At 45.1% G+C, this 24,268-nt stretch overlaps 1 protein-coding gene and 1 pseudogene across 2 annotated transcripts in view; both read right to left on the minus strand.

The window, feature by feature from the left end:
* TSNARE1 (t-SNARE domain containing 1) overlaps positions 1 to 24,268 on the minus strand; it is a 276,668-nt gene that overhangs the window by 33,651 nt on the left and 218,749 nt on the right. The gene's annotated exons all lie outside the window — the stretch shown is intronic.
* On the minus strand, positions 14,046 to 14,142 carry LOC117050527 (annotated as a pseudogene).

Raw genomic sequence — 24,268 nt, forward strand, 5'->3', positions numbered from 1 at the left:
CCTTGTGCCCTCCATCTTTCCCAACATCAGGGTCTTTTCTAGGGAGTCTTCTCTTCTCATGAGGTGGCCAAAGTACTGGAGCCTCAACTTCAGGATCTGTCCTTCTAGTGAGCACTCAGGGCTGATTTCTTTGAGAATGGATAGGTTTGATCTTCTTGCAGTCTGTGGGACTCTCAAGAGTCTCCTCCAGCACCATAATTCAAAAGCATCAATTCTTCGGCGATCAGCCTTCTTTATGGTCCAGCTCTCACTTCCGTACATTACTACTGGGAAAACCATAGCTTTAACTATACAGACCTTTGTCGGCAAGGTGATGTCTTTGCTTTTTAAGATGTTGTCTAGGTTTGTCATTGCTTTTCTCCCAAGAAGCAGGCGTCTTCTAATTTCGTGACTGCTGTCACCATCTGCAGTGATCATGGAACCCAAGAAAGTGAAATCTCTCACTGCCTCCATTTCTTCCCCTTCTATTTGCCAGGAGGTGATGGGACCAGTGGCCATGATCTTAGTTTTTTTTTGATGTTGAGCTTCAGACCATATTTAGCGCTCTCCTCTTTCACCCTCATTAAAAGGTTCTTTAATTCCTCCTCACTTTCTGCCATCAGGGTAGTATCATCAGCATATCTGAGGTTGTTGATATTTTTTCCGGCAATCTTAATTCCGGTTTGGGATTCATCCAGTCCAGCCTTTCGCATGATGAATTCTGCATATAAGTTAAATAAGCAGGGAGACAATATACAGCCTTGTCGTACTCCTTTCCCAATTTTGAACCAATCAGTTGTTCCATATCCAGTTCTAACTGTAGCTTCTTGTCCCACATAGAGATTTCTCAGGAGACAAATGAGGTGATCCGGCACTCCCATTTCTTTAAGAACTTGCCATAGTTTGCTGTGGTCGACACAGTCAAAAGCTTTTGCGTAGTCAATGAAGCAGAAGTAGATGTTTTTCTGGAACTCTCTAGCTTTCTCCATAATCCAGCGCATGTTTGCAATTTGGTCTCTGGTTCCTCTGCCCCTTCGAAATCCAGCTTGCACTTCTGGGAGTTCTCGGTCCACATACTGCTTAAGCCTGCCTTGTAGAATTTTAAGCATAACCTTGCTAGCATGTGAAATGAGTGCAATTGTGCGGTGGTTGGAGCATTCTTTGGCACTGCCCTTCTTTGGGATTGGGATGTAGACTGATCTTCTCCAATCCTCTGGCCACTGCTGAGTTTTCCAAATTTGCTGGCATATTGAGTGTAGCACCTTAACAGCATCATCTTTTATAATTTTAAATAGTTCAGCTGGAATATCATCACTTCCACTGGCCTTGTTGTTAGCGAGGCTTTCTAAGGCCCATTTGACTTCACTCTCCAGGATGTCTGGCTCAAGGTCAGCAACCACATTACCTGGGGTGTATGAGACCTCCATATCTTTCTGGTATAATTCCTCTGTGTATTCTTGCCACCTCTTCTTGATGTCTTCTGCTTCTGTTAGGTCCTTTCCACTTTTGTCCTTAATTGTGGTAATCTTTGTACGAAATCTTCCTTTCATATCTCCAATTTTCTTGAACAAATCTCTGGTTTTTCCCATTCTGTTATTTTCCTCTATTTCTTTGCATTGCTCGTTTAGAAAGGCCCTCTTGTCTCTCCTTGCTATTCTTTGGAAATCTGCATTCAATTTCCTGTATCTTTCACGATCTCCCTCGCATTTTGCTTGCCTTCTCTCCCCCGCTATTTGTAAGGCCTCATTGGACAGCCACTTTGCTTTCTTGCATTTCTTTTTCATTGGGATGGTTTTCGTTGCTGTCTCCTGTATAATGTTACGAGCCTCCATCCACAGTTCTTCAGGCACTCTATCCACCAAATCTAAATCCTTAAACCTGTTCTTCACTTCAACTGTGTATTCATAAGGAATTTGATTTAGATTGTATCTTACTGGCCCAGTGGTTTTTCCTACTTTCTTCAGTTTAAGCTGGAATTTTGCTATAAGAAGCTGATGATCTGAGCCACAGTCAGCTCCAGGTCTTGTTTTTGCTGAGTGTATAGAGCTTCTCCATCTTTGGCTGCAAAGAATATAATCAATCTGATTTCGATGTTGCCCATCTGGTGATGTCCATGTGTAGAGTCGTCTCTTGTGTTGTTGGAAAAGAGTGTTTGTGATGACCAGCTTGTTCTCTTGACAGAACTCTATTAGCCTTTGCCCTGCTTCATTTTGAACTCCAAGGCCAAACTTGCCAGTTGTTCCTTTTATCTCTTGACTCCCTACTTTAGCATTCCAATCCCCTATAATGAGAAGAACATCCTTCTTTGGTGTCATTTCTATAAGGTGTTGTAAGTCTTCATAGAATTGATCAATTTCAGTTTCTTCAGCACTGGTAGTTGGTGCATAAACTTGGATTACTGTGATGTTAAAAGGTCTGCCTTGGATTCGTATCGAGATCATTCTATCATTTTTGAAATTGCATCCCAGTACAGCTTTCGCCACTCTTTTGTTGACTATGAGGGCCACTCCATTTCTTTTACGGGATTCCTGCCCACAGTAGTAGATATGATAGTCATCCGAACTGAATTCGCCCATTCCTGTCCATTTTAGTTCACTGATGCCTAGGATGACAATGTTTATTCTTGCCATCTCATTTTTTACCACATCCAGCTTTCCAAGGTTCATGGTTCTTACATTCCAGGTTCCTATGCAATACTTTTCTTTACAGCATTGGACTTTCCTTTCGCTTCCAGGCATATCAGCAACTGTGCGTCCTTTCGGCTTTGGCCCAGCCGCTTCATCAGCTCTGGATCTACTTGTACTTGTCCTCCGCTCTTCCCCAGTAGCATGTTGGACGCCTTCCGACCTGAGGGGCTCATCTTCCAGCGTCATATCTTTTATATGCCTGTTGTCTTTGTCCATGGAGTTTTCTTGGCAGGGATACTGGAGTGGCTTGCCAGTTCCTACTCCAGGTGGATCACGTTTGGTCCAAACTCTCCACTATGACCTGTCCATCTTGACCTGTCCATAGCTTCCTGAGTAATTCAAGCCCCTTCGCCACGACAAGGCAGTGATCCATGAAGGGGGCCCGAAACGATACACAAAACCAAAACACAGCTATCTGTCGAAATGTGCAATGCGTTTCCCCAGCTGAGTCATATGTAGAAAAAATTCAAGGGCTAAATATATATATATATATATATGAATATATCGGTGCACATGGCATACCCAAATGGGGAAAACTGTGCTGCAAAAATGCGTATGGTAGACAAAATCACACTGAGAGGTGTAACTATTAGGAGAAATTGCTATTAAAACATTGCTGAATTCTCATGAGGCAGACTGATGCGGGAATCTGGAGGACTGGACTTAGGAATGGGAAAAGGTGATAAACTGAGAGAAAATGAAATTGCCACATTCACTCATATCCTTAATACTAGCTCCAGGTTTTGGAGAACCGTTGAGCAAGATGGGCTGTTGCACTCTGGTCCTGCTCACCAGCATCCCATAGGCATCTTTTTGGTGACTGTGAGTGCAAGATGCTGGACTTAGATGGGCCTTTGGTCTGATCCAGGTGGCTCTTCTTGTCTTCTTACTGCTAGTCAGAGGGGCTGGTTTTCCGAATCGACTTTATTTTATCCTTCCACACTAGCAGCAATCTGGGATGTGTGCAAAGTGAAGTGGATACACTGCTTCACTCACTTCCCCCCACAAACGCTGCATCTTGCTTTGCAAAACAGGCTTGCACTAGAGCAGGCATTACGACACCGTTTCCAAACCGCGCTCTCCTGAGGCGGCACAAGCAATCAATCATTCACTCATCAGGAGAGGGAAGAAAACAGACATCTTGCAGAGAAAGGCACCCTCTTCCCCCCTCTCTTTACAATAAAGTCTCTTTTTTTTCCCAATTAGAGCATTTCACTTTTTTTAAAAAAATGCATAATAAGGTATAGGCAAGATAAGAAGATTGGTAATTTTCTGTGCTATGGATGGGGGATTGACTCCCCCCTCCCTTCAAAGCTCTCTGCCCACTATCTCGGAGCTCACAGTCTTCTCCTCCGCGATGAATGGCTCCTTTGAAAGGCCTTTTGCCTGCTTCCACTGCGTAATGAATTCTGTCACTCTCAACCGGGCTCTCGAGCAGCAAGCAGTGGAAGGGAGTTTGCATGCCGATCAGCTCCAATTACAATGGAAAACCTCATCGGTGTGCAGAAAACTCTAAGGCACTTATGAGCTCAGACGCGCCGGCGGTACATGATGCTGTCACTGTTTGACAGGGCTTAGAAACGGGGGCCTGGGACGGCTCGGGAGACAGGTTCGCTCGGGAGGCCGATGCAAAGATGACAGGGAGAGGCTGCAAATCCCATTGCGGATGTAAAGAACCCGAGAGATGATGGGCGAAGGAACAGACACGCAAAGGGGTTAGCCTCGTATACGCCTTCATGTATAAGACGGGATCTGCTGTTGCCTTGCAGATTGGCATGCTGAATGGGAGGCGAGCGGGCAGGAGGCAAGCAGGCTGTTCCCTTAAGCTTGCATCCCTCCAGCTTCCCCTCTTCAGCTCCCTTATCTCCCCCTCTAAGCCTTGTCAGCAATTTTCTGCTTGGGAGGGCAGGAAGGAGATAACCGCGGCTCTTTCAGGTTCGGGTTTCACGCTATTAGGAAATCTCAGAGAGCCCTTGCAGATGGAGCGAGGAAGCAGGAAGGCTCCGCTCTCTGCTTCCATGGTTGGCTCTCGGATTCAGCCCCAGCGGATCCCGCAAAGGGGGGGGGGCAGCTGGGGCAGCAGGCGTCCCCAGAATGACTTCAGATCACGTCAGACTTTGGTGCCATTGGAGAGGGTCTGTGGCTTAGTGACCGAGCGCTTGCTGTTGGGTGCTGAAGGTCTCAGGTTCCCAGTCCCAACAAAGCCAAAGCTTAGAAGGTTCAAGAACTACCAAACGAAGCACTTGTTGTTGTTCAGTCGTGTCCGACTCTTCATGACCCCATGGACCACAGCACGCCAGGCACGCCTATCCTTCACTGCCTCTCGCAATTTGGCCAAACTCATGTTAGTAGCTTCGAGAACACTGTCCAACCATCTCATCCTCTGTCGTCCCCTTCTCCTTGTGCCCACCATCTTTCCCAACATCAGGGTCTTTTCTAGGGAGTCTTCTCTTCTCATGAGGTGGCCAAAGTACTGGAGCCTCAACTTCAGGATCTGTCCTTCTAGTGAGGACTCAGGGCTGATTTCTTTAAGAATGGATAGGTTTGATCTTCTTGCAGTCCATGGGACTCTCAAGAGTCTCCTCTTGAAGCACAGTGCATAGCTAAGCTGTGGTATTCAATCGCAGAAGATGATGGCCAACTTGGGTGGCTTCAAAATTGGATCAGAACAATTTCCCTAAGGCGATCAAAGACTACTTGCCTCAACGAATATGTTCTGCCCCCACCACTGAATACCAGTTGCTGGAAATTGCAAAGTGGAGACAGAGAGCCGCTGCCCTCTGGCCTTACTCTTGGGCCTTCATTGACATCTGGTTGGTCACTGGACTAAATGGACCAGTGGCATTGCAGGGGGCTGCACTAGATGACCCAATGGGGTTCTGTCCAACTCTACAATTCTATGATTCTATGTCCTTTGGGCTGATCCAGCAGGGCTCTCAATATGTACTTACGTCCTCGGCATCTCCTATTAACAGGCAGCAGAATTAGGGAAAGCCTGAGAAGCTTGCAGGCTGCTGTGAATCAATGTGGGGCTTGGAGGACAAATAGTCTGATCTAAGGCAGCTTTCTATGTGCAGGGAAGAGGAAGAAAAAGCAAAATGCACATCATATGCAATTCTGCCCCCCTTTCACTGCTATGGAATCCAAAGGCACCCCATCAGGCCCAAGTCAAAGTGTCGGTCATGGCTTTTAAATTCTGAAATGGCTCAGAGCCAAAGTATCTGCAGGAATTTCTATTTCAATGTCAAATGGCCCATCCTTTAAGATTGGCTGGGGCTTGAGGCTGCTTGGGGCCCACGTGAGGATTTATGGGGAGGGGATGTGGACCAGGGCCTTCTCTGCAGCAGACCAACAACGTTGGATCCACCTCCTGGAATCTGTCCTCTTCGTTGTTGGGATTTCAGTGTCAGAAAAATAAATTTTTCATTAGAAGAGGAGGAGGAGGAGGAGGAGGAGGAGGAGGAGGAGGAGGAGGAGTTTGAATTTGATATCCCACTTTATCACTACCCAAAGGAGTCTCAGCTCCCTTGGGCTATAGAGCGAGATGAGCGCCGCAACCCCAGAGTTGGACACGACTAGGCCTAATGGTCAGGGGCCCCTTTACCTTTACAGAGTCTCAATGAGAGCTGGACCATAAAGAAGGCTGATCGCCAAAGAATTGATGCTTTTGAATTATGGTGCTGGAAGAGACTCTTGAGAGTCCCATGGACTGCAAGAAGATCAAACTTATCCATTCTGAAGGAAATCAGCCCTGAGTGCTCACTGAAAGGACTGATCCTGAAGATGAGGCTCCAATACTTTGGCCACCTCATGAGATGAGAAGAGTCCCTGGAAAAGACCCTGATGTTGGGAAAGATGGAGGGCACAAGGAGAAGGGGACGACAGAAGTTGAGACGGTTGGACGGTGTTCTTGAGGCTACCAACATGAGTCTGACCAAACTGCGGGAGGCAGTGGAAGACAGGCGTGACTGGTGTGCTCTGCTCCATGGGGTCACGAAGAGTTGGACATGACTGAATGACTGAACAACAACAAAGGAGTCTCAAAGAGGCTAACAATCTCCTTTCCCCTCCTCCCCCACAACAAACACTCTGAGAGACTTCAGAGAAGTGTGACTAACCTAAGGTCACCCAGCAGCTGCATGTGGAGGAGCAGGGAAGCGAACCCGGTTCATCAGATTACGAGTCCACCGCTCTTAACCACTACACCACACTGGCTCTCATTACCCACATTTTCTCAGTTTGATATGCTCATGTTTACCCTGAACATCAATGGGAGGATTTGTGTTCAATAACTGCATGCATGCATGAGTATGTGCTAGTGTACAATTTAAAATGTGTTTTTTTTTAGTGACATATATTGATATTCATCTTACACTGCACAAGGCCTTGAAAACCAACTGGGGGAAAAGAAATCAATGCACCACCCTGGTCACAATTTTCCCCTAATGTTTGCCATTTATAAATACTGTGTATTCAAGGGAGGAAATACACACTTACAAAGCCTACAAGATTCCTCTTTTTGCTAATGTGGGCTGAGAAGTTGGTGCGAAAGCTCTGATTAATAACATCAGTGAGGATTCTGCACCAGAAAAGGCCAAACTATTAAACTGCCCCAAATCATCTGCTGCCCTCTATCAGAGATCTCAGGAAATCTCGCTTATATAAGAGAACATTATAACTGAGGCTTAGAGTTATCAGGATCGAGTGTAACAAATTATACTAATTCATGTAAATACGAGACCAATGTGGGCGGGGAGATAATTAAAAAAAACCCAGATACTTTGGTAATGACATCATTCTAAGTGACCTCGTCAGTATGTAACCCAGCAGTGGAAGAACTAAGATGTATTTAAACCCCAAGAAATTGCTTCCACTCAGAAGGAGGAGGGGAGGAAAATTATACGGAGATAATCATTTTCAGCAAACATGCTTGCTGTCCCTTTGTCTGACACCTACTTTAAATAAGATATATGTAAATCCACCAAAGGCAATTTACAGCTTGGTTTCCCAACCCATCTGCATTCAGCACAAAACCCTTGTCAACTCCAGAAGCTCTCTGTGGCACCACCCATTTATCTATACACCCCCTTTTTGTGAGCTTGGCTCCTTCACACAACAAGTTGGCCACAAGTTGGGCAAAATATTCCTGTATTGCAGGGGATTGGACTAGATGAACCTCGTGGCACCTTCCAACTCCACAGTTCTATGAGTCTAACACATAAACTATGGAATTCACTCCCAGAAGAGGTAGTGATGGCCACCTACTTGGACGAGGAGCAGACAAAATCATGAAAGATGAGATAAGACAAGACCACTAAGCCATGATGGTTATGTTCTCCACCCATTGTCAGAAACGATATACCTCTAAACCACAAGTGGGGAGAGTACTGTGGCCCCCATAGGCGTCTGTTTGGCCACTGTGAGAACTTCTCATGTCTTTCAATTCATACCCAGCCACCTAGAAGTTGCCAGTGATGATGGGCAACTCTGCTTGTTCTTCTCGGGTGCCTCTGGCATGGCTTCTGCCTCTGCATATTTTTAAATGTGCCCTCAAAACCTGTTCCATAAAGACTCAGGCTGAACCCAGCCTTCTCCAACCTGGTGATTTCCAGGTGTATTGGATAGCAGTTCCCACCAGTCCTGACTTTTGGTTATGCTGACTGGGACTGGGCTCTTGAGGAACATGCTTTGGTTTTTTTCATTGCTTGCAGAAGAAGCTCATAATTGGTGGCCCAAGTAAGGTCTTCATGTGGAGTCAGGGATATTTCAAGCATCACCTATCTCAAGTTCACCTTCCTGTAGTTGCCCACAGTGCTCCTGAAATATACTCGGAGTCAAGTGTGAATTTCATGCTCTTTATTCAGCTCATGGTAGCAAGGAATGAGTCTTTCCCCAATATATATATACATTATTTACACAATGGGCCCCACGTGATTGGCTAATTCCGGGCTACTCCTGTAGGCCAATCATGTTGCTGATTCACTTCCACCTGGAGCTGGATTGAGTGGCTCCTGCGGACCAATCAGACTGCTGCATTCTGGATCCTATTGTTCTCGGACCAATCAGACTGCTGCATTCTGGATCCTATTGTCCTAGGATTCATCTCAGTACATAACAGCTCCCTTTCCCTGCTTCCATGTCCAAATTTGCTACTTTGAGTACCATGTAGCATTTGTCCCCCTATACACAGAGACAGTGTGGTGTAGTGGTTAGTGTTTGGATGTGGACCTGGGAGACCAGGGTTCCGTTCCCCACTTGCCCATGAAGCTCACTGGGTGACCTTGGGCCTGTCACTCATTCGCAGCCGAATCTACCCCACAGGGTTCTTGAGAGGATAAGATGGGGAGGAGGGGAACTATGTACATTACTTCGAGCTCGTTGGATAAAATATGGGATATAAATGCAATAAATCGATACAGAAAATCCACAATCACATTGTTTTCTTCTCTTCAAGATGCTTGCTAACATTTTGGGCTCTGGATTCATTGCGAACTCTGTGTCTCCTTTAGCAAAAGAACTTTGCGAGTACAAAACCCACTTTAAAACCAAAAGGAAGCTAGAACAAAAGACTTAGATAAATAATTTGCTCTCGGATTTTTTCCTCATCCCCTTTTATATATAGTAATAAAGTGAGTTCTTCGCGGGAAGATTCCGTTGCCGTTCTTCAGTTACATTTTCATCATGAGTTTTAAATTAGTTGTCGGATTACAGGCCGGAAATATTGTACTGCAAAGTTATTAGATTTTTCTCCCCCGACGCTCGCTTCATCTTTTCTCATGCAAAAGACACACCAGTGGGGAACCCAGGAAGACAGCTCCATTGTTTAAAACGGGGCTGGTTCTACAAATGCAAGCATAGGGACATAGGGAGATGTCTTACATCACATCAGAACATTGAGTCTATCTAGCTCAGTACTGTCTACACTGACTGGCAGCAGCATTCCAGGTTTTCACATAAGAGACATTTCCAGCCCTACTTGGAGATTCTGCAAACTGAACCCGAGACATTCTGTGAAGCTTCATCACTAGGGACGACGTGTGTGTGTGTGTGTGTGTGTGTTCTATTCAGTTAAAATTTAAAAGCGAACCCACCTAATTCACGTCTTGCGAGACAATATGTGAACCAAATCACAGCCATTCTTAGGCATTCACACTTCTCTGAATTTTGCAGTGTGTTTCTCCAACCTAGTAATGTCTGCAAAACTGCATTTAGTGGGGTAAAGAGTACATTAAAAACACACACATATATAACTCCAGGGATAGCATATAGAATGCATTATACTAAGGGGAAGTACTTTGCAAAAAAAATGTGCATATTTAGGGAAATTGGTACTAAAGTGCTAGTGAATTTTCATGAGGAGTTTTTAGGAAAAACATAATAATAATAATAATAATAATAATAATAATAATAATAATAATAATGGCAGCGAACTAGTGTGGAAATGGGAAAATAAGAAACGGGGGACAAATTTGCCTATCACTATCTAACGCTGAGATGTGACTCTTCCAAGATTCAGAGCAGATAGAATCAAAGAATCATAGAATTGAAGAGTTGGAAGGGACCCCAAGGTCATCTAGTCCAACCCCCTGCAATGCAGGAATCTTAGCAAAAGCATCCATAACAGATGGCCATCCAACCTCTGCTGAAAAACATCCAAGGAAGGAGAGTCCACCACCTCCCGAGGGAGACCACTTCACTGTCAAACAGTTCTTACTTTCAGAAACTTTTTGATGTTTCGTTGGAATCTCCTTTCTTGTAACTTGAAGTCATTGGTTCGAGTCCTACCCTCCAGACCAGAAGAAAACAAGCTTTCTCCCTCTTCCATGGGACAGCGCTTGAGGTGTTTGAAGATGGCTATCCTATCTCCTCCCAATCTCCTCATTTCCAGGCTAAACATACCCAACTTCTTCAACTGTTCCTCACAAGGCTTGGCTTCTAGACCCTTGATCATCTTAGTTGCCCTCCTCTGCACATGTTCCAGCTTGTCAACATCCTTCTTACACTGTGGCGTCCAGAACTGGACACAGTATTCCAGGTGTTGTCTGACCAAGGTGAAAGAAAGTACTTTTTATGCGGCACATAACTAGAGAATGTGCTCCCATAGGAGGCTGTGATGACCACCAAGAAGATGACTTTCAAAGATGATTAGACACATTTATGGAAAAGAGGGCTATCAATGGCTACTAGCCATGATAGATGTGCTCTGCCTCCACGGTTAGAGGTTGCAATGCTTCTGAGTACCAGTTGCTAGAAACTGCAGGTGGGGAGAGGAGTCTTGTGCTGAAATCCAGCATGCAGGTTTCCCACAATGGGCATCTGGTTGTTCTCTGTGAGAAGAGGATGCTGGAGTAGATAGGCTACTCGTCTGATCCAACAAGGCTCATATTATGTTTGTAAATCAATGAAGTTCTGGCCACCTGTGTGCAGTGGCGTAGCAAGGGAGGGGTGTAGGGGGCCCTCCCCGGCCCCGGCACCTCCATGGATGGCCGGGGCAGCCCCATGAACTGACGCTCACTTGGTGGTTCTCTTGGTCACTGTGGCAGCAGCAGCGCCAGCAGGATGCACTGCGCATGCACGGAACATCTGAGTCGGCGCCACTGCTCCTGCGGTGATCGAGAGAACCACCAAGTGAGCGGCAGTTCATGGGGCTGCCCTGTCTGTAAAGCAGAATGGGCGGGGCGGCCTCACGGCCCACCGCCCGCTCGGCGGGTCACCTGGTCACAGTGGCACCGGGCCGTGTGGCCTGGATGGTTCCAGGAGGGAGAATGAGGTGGGTTGAGAGGCTTGGTTGAAGTGTGTTGGAATAGAGGTTGGGAGACAGGCTAGGAGACAGATTGAGATATTAAGAGTGAATGGGAGAAAGAGTTGGTTCTAGAGAAACAACTTCCATTCTCTGTAGAGGGAATAGACTGGAATTTTACTGGGAGACAGAGGTTGAGCCAGGAGAAGTAGGAGCTGGAAAGGAACAGCCTACTTGGGACTCAATTTTAGCCTGGAGGGGAGAGATTCTTCTAAGGAAAAGAAGAAACTCCCAAACCCAGTGAAGGGAGGGGGTGTGGAGAGCCCTTGGGTCTATTGCTTAAGGTACCTCAGAGCAGGATTGTTAAAGGGGGTGGATAACTGAAAGAAAGTATCACCGAATAAAGGAACCGAACCTATAACGCAAAAACCACCGAGGATGAATTAAAGTGAAATCACACTGTATTCCTGATATAACCTAAATTTAATCCAGTTGTGTTAAATACTATCTTGCCTTAAATAAATCTTTATTGTTTATTTAAAGAAAACCTGTCTGAGACTCCAGCTTACTAGTTATGCCCTCACAAAGGTCCCCCGCAGGATACTCTGGGCTAGAATTTTAAGAGGAAAGGAAAAGAAATATTTGGGTAAAAGGGTTGTTCAGTGAGGTGGGGGAAATTTATCCAAGTGAGAGCAGGCGAAATGGCGTGAGAGGAAAAAGTGGCTTCGCGCTCCTCGCATCTCCCTTCTCCAAAGGGAGAGTTCCTTCCCTCTTTTGAGGAGGGAGAGACAACATCAGATGGAAAAAGTCCACCTGGATGCCAGTGGCATTGTGTTCAAGGACAGGAAAATCTCCCTAGAATGATGATGATGACAGAGATGATGGCTTAGTTGAACAGCCCTGCTTCAAAGGGTGGACCCTATCCACCGCACAGCCTGGGATTCCTCTTCGGTTTACACAGAATGAGGCCCAAACACAAGGCTGCGGAATTCGTAGAAATCCCAAAGTCAAGACTGCAGATTTTGCTCCCTCCCTTCTCTCTGATCTCCGGCAGTGAGATTGGGATGACTTCTCCTCCCGGAGAGGAGAGCAGACAGACGCAGGGCTGGGATTAAAATCATAATAATAATAATAATCAAATCAAAAGCAGCCCTTGCGCAGTGGAGGAGAGCTAACATGTGAGCTTATGGGTCGCGACAGATGCAGTATTGATAAAAAGGAGGCCAAGGAAAACGGAGCGGAGAAACGACAGGGGACCCAAGGCGTGATCCTGATCTGACCTGATGGCTTCGTTATGCTCCACGCAGCGGCGGAGGCTGGGCTTGGAGGGGGGGCAGGTTCGTGTGTATGTCGGTGGCAGCAGCAGCAATGGGTGATGAGTGAGAAAAGGATGGGGCGTAAGGAGTCCTGCTCTGGGTTCTGCATAATTTTTGTTCCCTCTTTTTGTGTGTGAAGCCTGGAACAATGTGCAAGAAAGCGGCAGACCCAAGCAGTTTAATGGGAACCTTAAGCAATTGAACAGGAGGAAGGTGGAGTTAATGTCAGGTCCTACTTGCCGGTTCCCTTTGGAGACATCTGGTTGGCCACTGTGAGAAGTGGTTGCTGGATTAGATGGGCCACTGGCCTGATCCAGCAACACCCTTCTTGTGTTGTCAAGGAACACGCAACTCAGCCAGCCAGTCTCCACCAATTAATAGGAAAAGAAATTGCACTTGGAGCAGCACTTTTGACATGATACGACAGCTGTCAACTGCCTGCAAAAACAGTCAAAGGCATTTTAGTTTTGACTCGCTTTCCCAACAGATTAAATGTCTTTTTTACCACAAGTGTCTACAGTTAGGGTTTTAATCTTGTTTTGAAGATACAGGTTGTTTTGTGTTTTGAGCGGTTTCAAATTCTTTTATGTGTCAGTTGCCTTGAGACAGTGGTTTAGATGGTGATATAATAATAATAATAATAATAATAATAATAATAATAATAATAATAATAGAATTGTGAAGTTGGAAGAGACCATAAGGACCAAACCCCTGAAACACATATATCTGTTGACCAATGTGGGGATCGAAACAACAACCCTGGGATGAAGAGTCTCATGCTCTACCGACTGAGCTATCTAATAGTTCCTCTTTCATGCCCTCCATGAAATTAGGGAACACACGGAGGGATGCATGAAAAGGCTTGAAGGTTAATCTTAGAAATTTCTGTTTCTGGAGCTGAGCAGAGCTCTTTTCCTTCTTCAATATGAGTGAGGAAGTGAGGGGATCAGAGAATTTGGGGAAATAGCTCTTTTCACTATGAGATTCAAAGGAGGAGGAGGAGGAGGAGGAGGAGGAGGAGGAGGAGGAGAAGAAGAAGAAGAAGAAGAAGAAGAAGAAGAAGAAGAAGAAGAAGAGGAGGAGTTTGGATTTGATATCCCACTTTATCACTACCCGAAGGAGTCTCCAAGCGGCTGACATTCTCCTTTCCCTTCCTCCCCCACAACAAACACTCTGTGAGGTGAGTGGGGCTGAGAGACTTCAGAGAAGTGTGACTGGCCCAAGGTCACCCAGCAGCTGCATGTGGAGGAGGAGAGACGCGAACCCAGTTCACCAGATTATGAGTCTACCGCTCTTAACCACTATACCAAACTGGCTCTCTCTCAAAAAAAGAAACGCTTCACAAATTAGCGTGTCATCCTTACGCAGGTGCCATGTTAATCTTCTTTGCCAGATAATAGATTGAAATGGCAATAGTTTCTTTTCAGGTAAAGGTAAAGGGACCCATGACAATTAGGTCCAGTTATGGACGACTCTGGGTTTGCAGCACTCATCTCACTTTACTGGTCGAAGGAGCTGGCATACAGCTTCCGGGTCATGTGGCCAGCATGATTAAGCCGCTTCTGGCAAACCAGAGCAGCGCATGGAAACGCCGTTTACCTTCCCGCCGGAGCGGTACCTATTTATCTACTTGCATTGTTTACCTTCCCCAAAATATCCATTAAGTTCTGCCCTCCAAATCTAGCTTGAGATAATAGATTCTGCTCACACCTGCGGGAAAGAGAAAAAAACGAAGTGCTTGGAGCACTGCCCCCACGACAAAGGTTTGTAAAGGATGGAAAAGATAAGTGATGTAATTTGCATTTAAAGACAAATCAACCCAAATTGCTCTTTCTGAAGCAACCCATCAACCGAAAAACAGCTACCATTCGAGAACTCTAAATTTTGCAGTCCCATGATCTGTCCAAGTTATGTGTACAGGAATGCATATAACAAGGATAGTGTGTCCATAAATGTGCATAAAAAAGGTAAAGGTAAAGGACCCCTGACAGTTAAGTCCAGTAGCAGACGACTCTGGGGTTGCGGCGCTCATCTCGCTTTACTGGCCGAGGGCACCGATGTTTGTCTGCAGACAGTTTTTCGGGGTCATGTGGCCAGCATGACTAAGCTGCTTCTGGCAAACCAGAGCAGCGCACATAAATGCCGTTTACCTTCCCGCCGGAGCAGTACCTATTTATCTACTTGCACTTTGTGGTTTCGAACTGCTAGGTGGGCAGGAGCAGGGACTGAGCAACGGGAGCTCACCCCATCATGGGGATTCGAACCGCCAACCTTCCGATGGGCAAGCCCTAGGCTCTGTGGCTTAGACCACAGCGCCACCTGTGTCCCTAAATGTGCACAGATACATGAAAAAAAACACATGCAAAAATGCACTGCATTAGGGAAAGGAAAACTCTGGTCTTAAACCCCTGCTGCCTTGTGGGACATCTTGGGGAGAGGAAAAGTCTAAGGAGTAAACCCTACACAAATCTGGAGTCCCTATGACTGTTGAATGGCAACTTGTACATCTCCTTCCAGCAACTCCTGCAGCTAAACTGGTGCCAAACATCCTGCTCTGCTTTCTTCTGGAGAAAAGCAGACTTCACCTATGGAGGCACACCCCATTGTCTCTCGAGACAGATGGATGCCAAGAAAAGGACAATTGCTTGCAACCATGTGTTTGTTGGGTAAAATCCCAAACAAAAATGCACATATCAGAAGAAATGTGCACTGGAATGCTGACATATTCCAATAGAAACTTTTTTTAAAATAAAAAAGTTTGCAAACTGCTTTGGAAATGTGGGAAAGAATTTTAGATTGGAGAGGGGATGACTGAGAAATGGAGAGTAGTCAAAACGTGTTCCATCTGATTGGTCCTATATCAGCAATTTAGCAGATATACTTTCTGAACAGTCTTCAAAGGCACCCCCTGTGCAAAAATTAAAAATAAAATGTTGCAATTGTTCATAAGGAGGTGTCAACTGCAAGACAGCGGGATCTTAGCCTGTCTTTCGCTCAGAACAGCAGAGAGCAGCAAGATTCTCCTACTTTCTAACTTTGGCGTGCTTAGTCATCCCCCATGGACATGTAGCACTATTTAAATTAGTCAGACATAGCAGGGAGTCCCACTTGCTCTAGTAAAACCATAATAAAGGGAGCAAGGGAGGAAATAAATAAATAAATTTAAGCATTTTATATTTAATCTAACATATAAAAAGGTGGCCAAATGCAAAGCATGATTGCTCATTCATCTCCCTCTTTTTATGTGAGGCTTCCTGGAGGAAGTATAAAATAATAATTTAATATGAACGCTACGTTCCAAGCTATGAAAAGTGAAATCGATGCTTAGCAGTGGGGTGGCGTCACTGAAACACGGAGAAAGTAGGGTACCTTTCGGGATGCAGGGAGAGAGACAGAGAGATTTCAATGAATACTTGTCCCTTACAAATATTGAATTTTTATTTTTTATTTTTTTCAAAAAGGATAAATATCCAAAAGTACTTGTACATGCAGCACACATTAAGCTAGTGGTCAACTAAGACCCCTAGATCCTTTTCACATATACTACTGGCAAGCCAGGTGTCCCCCATCTTATATTTCTGCCTCTGATTTTCCTTCCCAAGTGCAGAACCTCACATTTGTCCCTGTTGAGATTCCGTTTGTTAGTTTTGGCCCAGTTCCTCGCTCTTGAAGCCCAATTCTGCCTTCCGAGGTATTTACCACTGTGCTTTTCTGAGGAAAGCCACTTTGGCCTGTTCTTACAAGAAACCTCTGGCAAAACTGACAGCAGCAATAAGAAACCAAACAAATCAAAATTTGAAGGAACAATGGAAATGTTATGAAGAGTATATGGAGAAACGTTGCTCAAAGAAAGAAGTGCTAATATGCTTGGAGTAAGAGGTATGAAGGAATTGTAGAATAATAAATTAATATAAAGAATTAAAGATGATTATAGAAATATATAGTAATTATGATTGTACAAATAGTGAACAAATAGCTTATAATGGAAGTCAAAAGAGTGATGGAGGGAAGTCAGAGGGGTGTTGGGTGTTGGGTGTGAGGATGGAAAAATGGGAAATGTATGATAAAAATGATATTGTATGTTATTGTGAGAATGTATTGGATGTATTGTGTTTTAATCAATAAAGTTTTTCTGATAACAAAAAAAAACATAAAAAGAAACCTCGGGGGGGGGGGACCATGTATTTATCTTTCACCCTCCATCTCACAAACATATACCTGTACACATCCCACTCACACCCAGGGCTTAAGAATAGTCGCCACTGCATCACTTTAGACTGCAGGGGAGAATTCAAAGCATCTCCTGTTACTGCAGATAGAGAGAAAAGATGATGTCAGTGATAAGGGTCCATTGCTCCGCTTCCCTGTGGTAGTCTTGTTTTTACATGCAGGGAGTTCTGCTTTGTGCATCGGTATTAATGAAGCCAAACCTTCCTCATCCTGGTGCCCTCTAGATGTTTTGGACTACAGCTCCCATCTGCCTCAGCCAGGATGATTTCGGTACACCCGTTAGTGCACCTTCTCCAACCCTCCGATCACAGGAACATAGGAAGACCAAGACAGCATTCCCAAGGAGCAGGTCCTGGTGCTGTGGACTCACATCTGCCCATGTGAGCACCCAAACACGGCAGAGTAAACAGAAGGAAAGCTCCAGTTACAGGTAGGTAGATGTGCTGGTCTGCCATAGTCAAAAAATAAAAATAAAAATAAAAAAAAATAAAATAAAAAACTCCTTCCAGTAGCACCTTATAGACCAACTAAGTTTGTTCTTGGTATGAGCTTTCGTGTGCATGCACACTTCTTCAGATACACTGAAGCAAAGCTGTGGAGGTTTCGCAGCATGCCTAATTTATTTCTGCCAATTAGTCCAATAAAAGAACATAACAAACATGCACGAGAGGAGCAGCTCTCATACAGACATCCTGTCTCTTCGCAAGACAGATCAAAGAAAAAGTACAAAAGTACCAATGACAGAAGTCTCCAAGAGTGGCTTCCGCCCCTTCCGTTCTCACAATATGAAAGTAAACAATAGGATCTTCCCTGCAAGACTAATTGCAGCCCTTAAGAGTCGTCAACAGGTTTTCCACACCTATCAGCTGATCACCCATTCCCACCACCCTTCTGAGTAATACCCCTCACCACTCCCTCACTATATTTAAGAATCTGGTGACTTCTGTTTCAGTGTATCTGAAGAAGCGTGCATGCACACGAAAGCTCATACCAAGAACAAACTCAGTTGGTCTCTAAGGTGCTACTGGAAAGAATTTCCTATTTTGTTTCGACTATGGCAGACCAACACGGCTACCCACCTGTAACCAATATTGTAGGTTAAAGTGCTGCAGGCAGAACGCAGGTTTACTGGCTCCGCGACAAGTCATTTGTAGGCGGAGGGCCTTAAGCTCCCTCTCTGCCACTTCCGATGTCGTTTCACGGGATACTAACCAAAAGATGGGACTTCAAGTAGCTATTAATTTGCCCAATTATGGCTGATAGACGTTCGCCCTTTTAGTGTGGAAGCTTGTTCTTCAGTAAGTGTCAATTTGTCCCCTTATGATAGTACAGCTTGTGCCCAATAGGTTACGAACATCTTATTGCATTTTTTCCCTATACCATTCCATAATTTGCATTTGTGTCTTTTGGTGTGCATTGTGTGTATTCAGAGAGCATTTATATGGAGATCTGTGTGTGTGTGTGTGAGAGAGAGAGAGAGAGAGAGTGTGTGTGTGTGTGTGAGAGAGAGAGAGAGAGAGAGAGAGAGGAGAGAACGAAATGCAATCTTCAAGCATTTCGCTGGCGAGGTAAACAAACATAGCATTTAATCTTAATAAAATGAGAAGTTTAATAATGTGCTCTATTTTCAGCGGCTGAGACAGGCCAGATGTAAACTGCCCATTAACATTAGTTCTACATGACAAAGTGCCTACCTACGACAATAGTTCATTGCAAACCGTGTCCTCTGAGCCTGACAGAGCTTCTGGAATGGTGGAGGGATTTCATATGGCTTAGGGATTTAAATAATCACAAATTAAAGGCAGAATTAGCTGGAGAGGGAAGAAAGAGCTGCTTTCGAGTGAAGTGGGAGAGGAAGGAGGCAGCAGAATGCAATGCGGTTCCCTCCAGCAACTGTTAGACTCCAACTCCCATCAATCCCTGCCAGCACAAGCAATGGAGAGGAATTGTGGGAGTTGGAGGCTACAATTGCGTGGAGGGCACCAGGTTGAGGAGGGCTGTCCTAAAGCGATGTAAGGAAGCTTGAAAGATACTCGGAGTCGAGTGTGAATTTCATGCTCTTTATTCAGCTCATAGTAGTGAGGAATGTAGTTCCCCCAAAACGTTTGCTTTATATACACTATTTACACAATGGGCCCCACGTGATTGGCTAATTCAGGGATACTCCTGTATGCCAATCAGAGTGCAGATTCACTTCCACCTGGAGCTGGATTGGGTGGCTCCTGCGGACCAATCAGACTGCTGCAATCTCAATCCTATTGCTCTGGGACCAATCAGACTGCTGCAATCTCAATCCTATTGTTCTGGGACCAGTCAGACTGCTGCAATCTCAATCCTATTGTTCTAGGACCAATCAGACTGCTGCAGTTTGGATCCTATTCAACTCAGTACATAACAAAGCTGGTGCAAAAAGAAAGCAAGGGAGGTGATAAAAGCTGAAGCAGATGGCAATTCATTGAGAGAGAAACGGCTCCTATATCACAAGAAGTCGTGGACATTGAATGGCGTTGAATGCTGGAAGGCTCAGGACAGATAAAAGACAGTATTCCTTGACACAGGACAGTTAAACTATGGAACTCCCTCCCACAGGAGGGAGGGATGACGACCAAACAAGATGGCTTCCAAAGTGGATTAGGAAAATTCATGGAGGAGAAGACTATTGATGCCTACTAGACATGCTCTGGCCAAACACATGGAGACAGGAGTGTTTCTGAATACCAGCTTCGAGAAACCACAGGAGGCGAGAGCTGCTCTTGTGTTTGGATTCTGTTTGTGGGTTCCCCACAGGTATTTAGTTGGCCACTGTGAGAACAGGATGCTGACTAGATGGGTCTTTGGCCTGATCCAGGAGGTTCTTCTTATGGTTTTATGCTAATCGAAAACAGATCTACTAATACTAATACCAGCAGTTTAAATCCACGAAGTTATTATTATTATTATTATTATTATTATTATTATTATTTATTTGTACTCCGCCCATCTGGCTGTGTCTCCCCAGCCACTCTTGCGATACTATGTTTTGTTTTGTTTTTAAGCTCTGGCTTAAAAAATAATAATGATAATGTTGTAGCATTGGAAAAGGTTCAGAATACAGCAACCAAAATGTTCAAGGGAGTGGATTGACTCCCCAGAGAGCAAAGGTTACCAGATTTGGGGCTTTTAGTCTAGGGGGTGGGGGGAAAGGTAGGGGAGGTCCTGATGAGGTGAGGAGACTACAACTGCACCCATCCATGCCAGCTTCGCAAAACCTGGCACCCTCCAGGTGTTGATAGACTCCAAGTCCCATCAGCCTCAGCCAGCACAGCCAACAGGTCAGAGATGATGGGATTCGTAGTCCAAAGGAAACTGGGTTAAGGAAGGCTGACACAGCCAATTTGCACTAACGTCCCACAATTTTACCCCTCTTTTCCCCACATTTGCAGTGGCGTGGTCCCACACCATGAGCAAAATATCCCGAAAATTAATTCGGGATATGCAAATATTATTTACATATTATAGCTAATGCTTTCCACCCGGAATGCTTGGTTCTGCTTTATATAAGCTTCCTCTTGCCCCCTTCCTCAACCACTGCTCTTCAAAAAGCTCTTTCCTGCACATCCATTGAATTTAGGTGACTCAACATATACTTTTGTAATATTTTTAGAAGAAACACTTTGGAAAAAAGTTTTGAAAAAAAATGGGAGGGAGGGAATCAAACTCTTCAGCAAATGCTTCCAGCTAAGCTCTTGTCCGTCGACCACGGGCTCCACTGTACTGCAGAGGTACAGATTTTTTAAAAGGATCACACGGAACGTCATTTCTGAAAGCATATTACAAGGTTTAGCATCCCAAAGATAGCACTGAAATGTATTGCATGATAAGCAGTTTCTGCTAAACACGTTCCTAATCCGGGCATTACTGCCGGCTTCGCACTGAAACTGCTCTCTGATATTTTTTGAGCGGCGGCATGTTGTGGGGGTGCTTTTATTTTTAAAGCTATGCATGTGCAAACAGCACATACTGAAATTCTGAGAATATTTAACGGGGTAGGGAGCAATTTCACTGATTTGGGACTACAATTCCCATCATGCCTGACCACTGGCCCTGATAGCTGGGGATGATGGGCATTGTAGTCCAAAAAAACAGAGCCTAGGGCTTGTTGATTAGAAGGTCGGCAGTTCAAATCCCTGTGACGGGATGAGCTCCTGTTGCTCGGTCCCTGCTCCTACCCACCTAGCAGTTCCAAAGCAGGTCAAGTGCAAGTAGATAAATAGGTACCCCTCCGGCAGGAAGGTAAATGACGTTTCCGTGCTCTGCTCTGGTTCACCAGAAGTGGCTTAGTCATGCTGGCCACATGACCCAGAAGTTGTACGCCGACTCCCTTGGCCAATAAAGCGAGATTAGCGCCACAACCCCAGAGTCTTCCGCGACTGGACCTAACGGTCAGGGGTCCCTTTACCTTTACCTATGTATGTATGTATGTATGTATGTATGTAGAAAGAAAGAATTGTTGTTGTTGTTGTTGTTGTTGTTGTTGTTGTTGTTGTTGACATTTTCTCCTAACACATGGATTTTGGCACATGTTTTTCAGTTACAGAAGTGACACAGGTTTCGGGAAAGTGCAAATTTCAAAGGATAATTGCGTTTCAGTTTGTGTATTGCATTGAGAAGCATGAACCAGGTAGTTTATCTTTAAAATGAAAGCAGGATTGCATTTCTCCTCTGTCCCTAACACACACACACACACACACACACACACACACAACCTACACTCCGCATGAAATGGAGTCAGGAGTGAAGCAGAGGCCTCCTCAAAACTCATTCACTTCCCACCGCTGTACATTTTTCATCTCATAAATTCATTCCGGGCTCTTTCTCCTGAGTCGGAGCGAGCATCAATCTCTCTTCCCTTACACATACATATCCAGGAACGATGCCGACCTGCGAGGCTCCACAATAACGGGATGGGGCTTGCATTACTGGCTTTGCATTAGGTTTGTTTATAGAAGACAAGGCATATTAATCATGAGATGTCGGCGCTGGGAGCAGCGGGCAGCAATGCAAGAAATGTATTCATTACGGAAAGCTGGGTGTCAAGCTGACTAGGTGGCGGGCTGGATTGATGCACTGCCAGGGAACTCCTGTGCTATCGACCTTCCGGTGAAGAAAGTTCAGTTCGACTTTCCTTTCCTTTCCCTTGTGTGTGAATGCAGGATTCAGGGCTGCGTCAGGCCATTATTTGCTTATTTTCTTGAAAACGAAAACGAAAAACCGAACAAAACTCGATATGCCGCTTTTCATTTATAAACGTATGAATCTCAAACCAGCTCCCAATAGACGTGCATTTGTTAAAATCAATCAATAACAGCTTAAACATGCAGACAATCGTATAATTTCAGAAGCTGCAGCAGCCAGAACTGTGATTGTTTCTATAGGCGGTATTCTTTTAATTGCTTTCTGAATATGCCATTGTTTTGTAGTTGGTTGTTACTGAGTTGTGAAATTGCCTTGAGATGCTTCACCGGAAGTGATACATAGATGAAATAAAGGAACAAGCATTCCTCATACTCCTCTCAATATGAAGTTAGGAAACACCAGCCCAAACAAAAATGCTATCTATGATTGTCCATCACAGTCCCCACACTGCAATGCTCCGTGCCTGCCTGGGCTCTGTTGAGAGCTCATTCTACAAAATCAGCAACTATGTTTGACCCACAAATCAACAGATCAACCCTGTGGCCTTACGATGAAGAGCAGCTAAGAAAACAACTACCGTATTTTTCCATGTATAAGATGCCCCCATGTATAAGACAACCCATTTTTTTAAAAAAAGTAATTAAGTTGTTTACCTTTTTTGGGGGTGGGGTGGGGGAGGTCAATCGCTCACCCTCCTGCCTGCCACTGCCAATCACCGCAGTCGCCAATTGTCTGCCCACTCGCCACCACCAACAGCCCACCCGCCCACTCGCCACAGCCGCCAATCGCCTGCCCAATTGCCGCAGCCACCAATCACCTGCCCAATCGCGCTGCCAATCTCCTGCTTCCTGCTGCCATTAATCACATGTCCCCCCCTCTGCATTCACTATCCGTGTATAAGACAACACCCCATTTTTGCCTTTTAAAAAAAGCAAGTAGCATCATTGTATACACAGAAGAATACGGTAACTACACTGTGCTAATGGTTTTTCAGACCCCTCCCCCATCTCTTCTCCTCCATCCTCTCTGCTGGTCTCCAACGCCCTTCTCCCAAAGGGAAATCCTTACCTTGGGGAGAAGAAGTGGAGGCCAGGTAATGGAGGACCAGAGAAGGGGCTCAGAGAAACCTGAAGGCACCTTCCACTGTGGAAAATCTACATGTTCCAATGGGAAACGGTGGCCAGAGCATGTCATTTGTCATTCGTCATTGTGGTGAGAGCTCCTGGTCTGCTCTCCTGTCCTCCACCATCTGACCCTTTGACCATATTTTTAGGTAAAAGGAGCTTGTGGACTGGCATGGACCTCGAGAGGCATAGTTGAGGCTCAAAGTGGTTGGGGAAACCAAGTTGGGGTGAGTCATCTGAGCAGGGAATGCCCACCACACACCTGGTACCTCCATATCCAAAAAGCTGTTTAATATACCAGGTCAAGACTATTGGTCCATCTAGCTTAGTGATGTCTATATGCCTAGCAGTTGTTCTCTGGGTTTACAGGTGGGAACGTAACTGGAGATTAAACTTGGAAATGAGTGATGCTGAAGGAACAGCAAGCAAAGCAAATGCTCTGCTACTGAGTGATAGCCCTTCCTCAACTAGTCATCCTGAGGCTTAGGACTTGAGAAGCAGGGACCAGGTTGAGAGATGCCACCAGGTCAATCAGAAGGTGGAGGCTGGTGGGATGGGCAGCGCTGAGTTGGTACTCTGTGGAGACAGAGGATTGTAACCAATAGGTCGTGGGGAGAGTCTGGTTGTACCTAGTGTCTCAGGATGCACATCTGGGGAACAGATTGCATGGGGAAATCTCTACAATCAGGTAGACAGTAGCTTGCCTTCTTCCTTCTGGCCTCTCAACGTGGGATTTCCCCCTCCCTTCTCAACTCAAGAAACTAAGGTGGCAGGTAAAACACCGAAATGTCCAGTCAAATCCATAGACCTATCAAATCTCCCAATGGGAACAGCTTTAACTTATGTCCTGACTCCCAATTGCTGAAGAACAAATATTTGAAGAAGGATTCTTTGCAAAGGTTTTCATGATTGGTTTATGCAAATTGGTGGCTTAAAGCACTTCAGACAATAAATCCTAAACACAGCTACAACAAAGGCAGGTGCGCTAACTACCCAAGCTTTAGATGTTCTTCTGAC

This window comes from Lacerta agilis, chromosome 7 (assembly GCF_009819535.1).
Source record: "Lacerta agilis isolate rLacAgi1 chromosome 7, rLacAgi1.pri, whole genome shotgun sequence".
Classification (NCBI taxonomy): Eukaryota; Metazoa; Chordata; class Lepidosauria; order Squamata; family Lacertidae; genus Lacerta; species Lacerta agilis.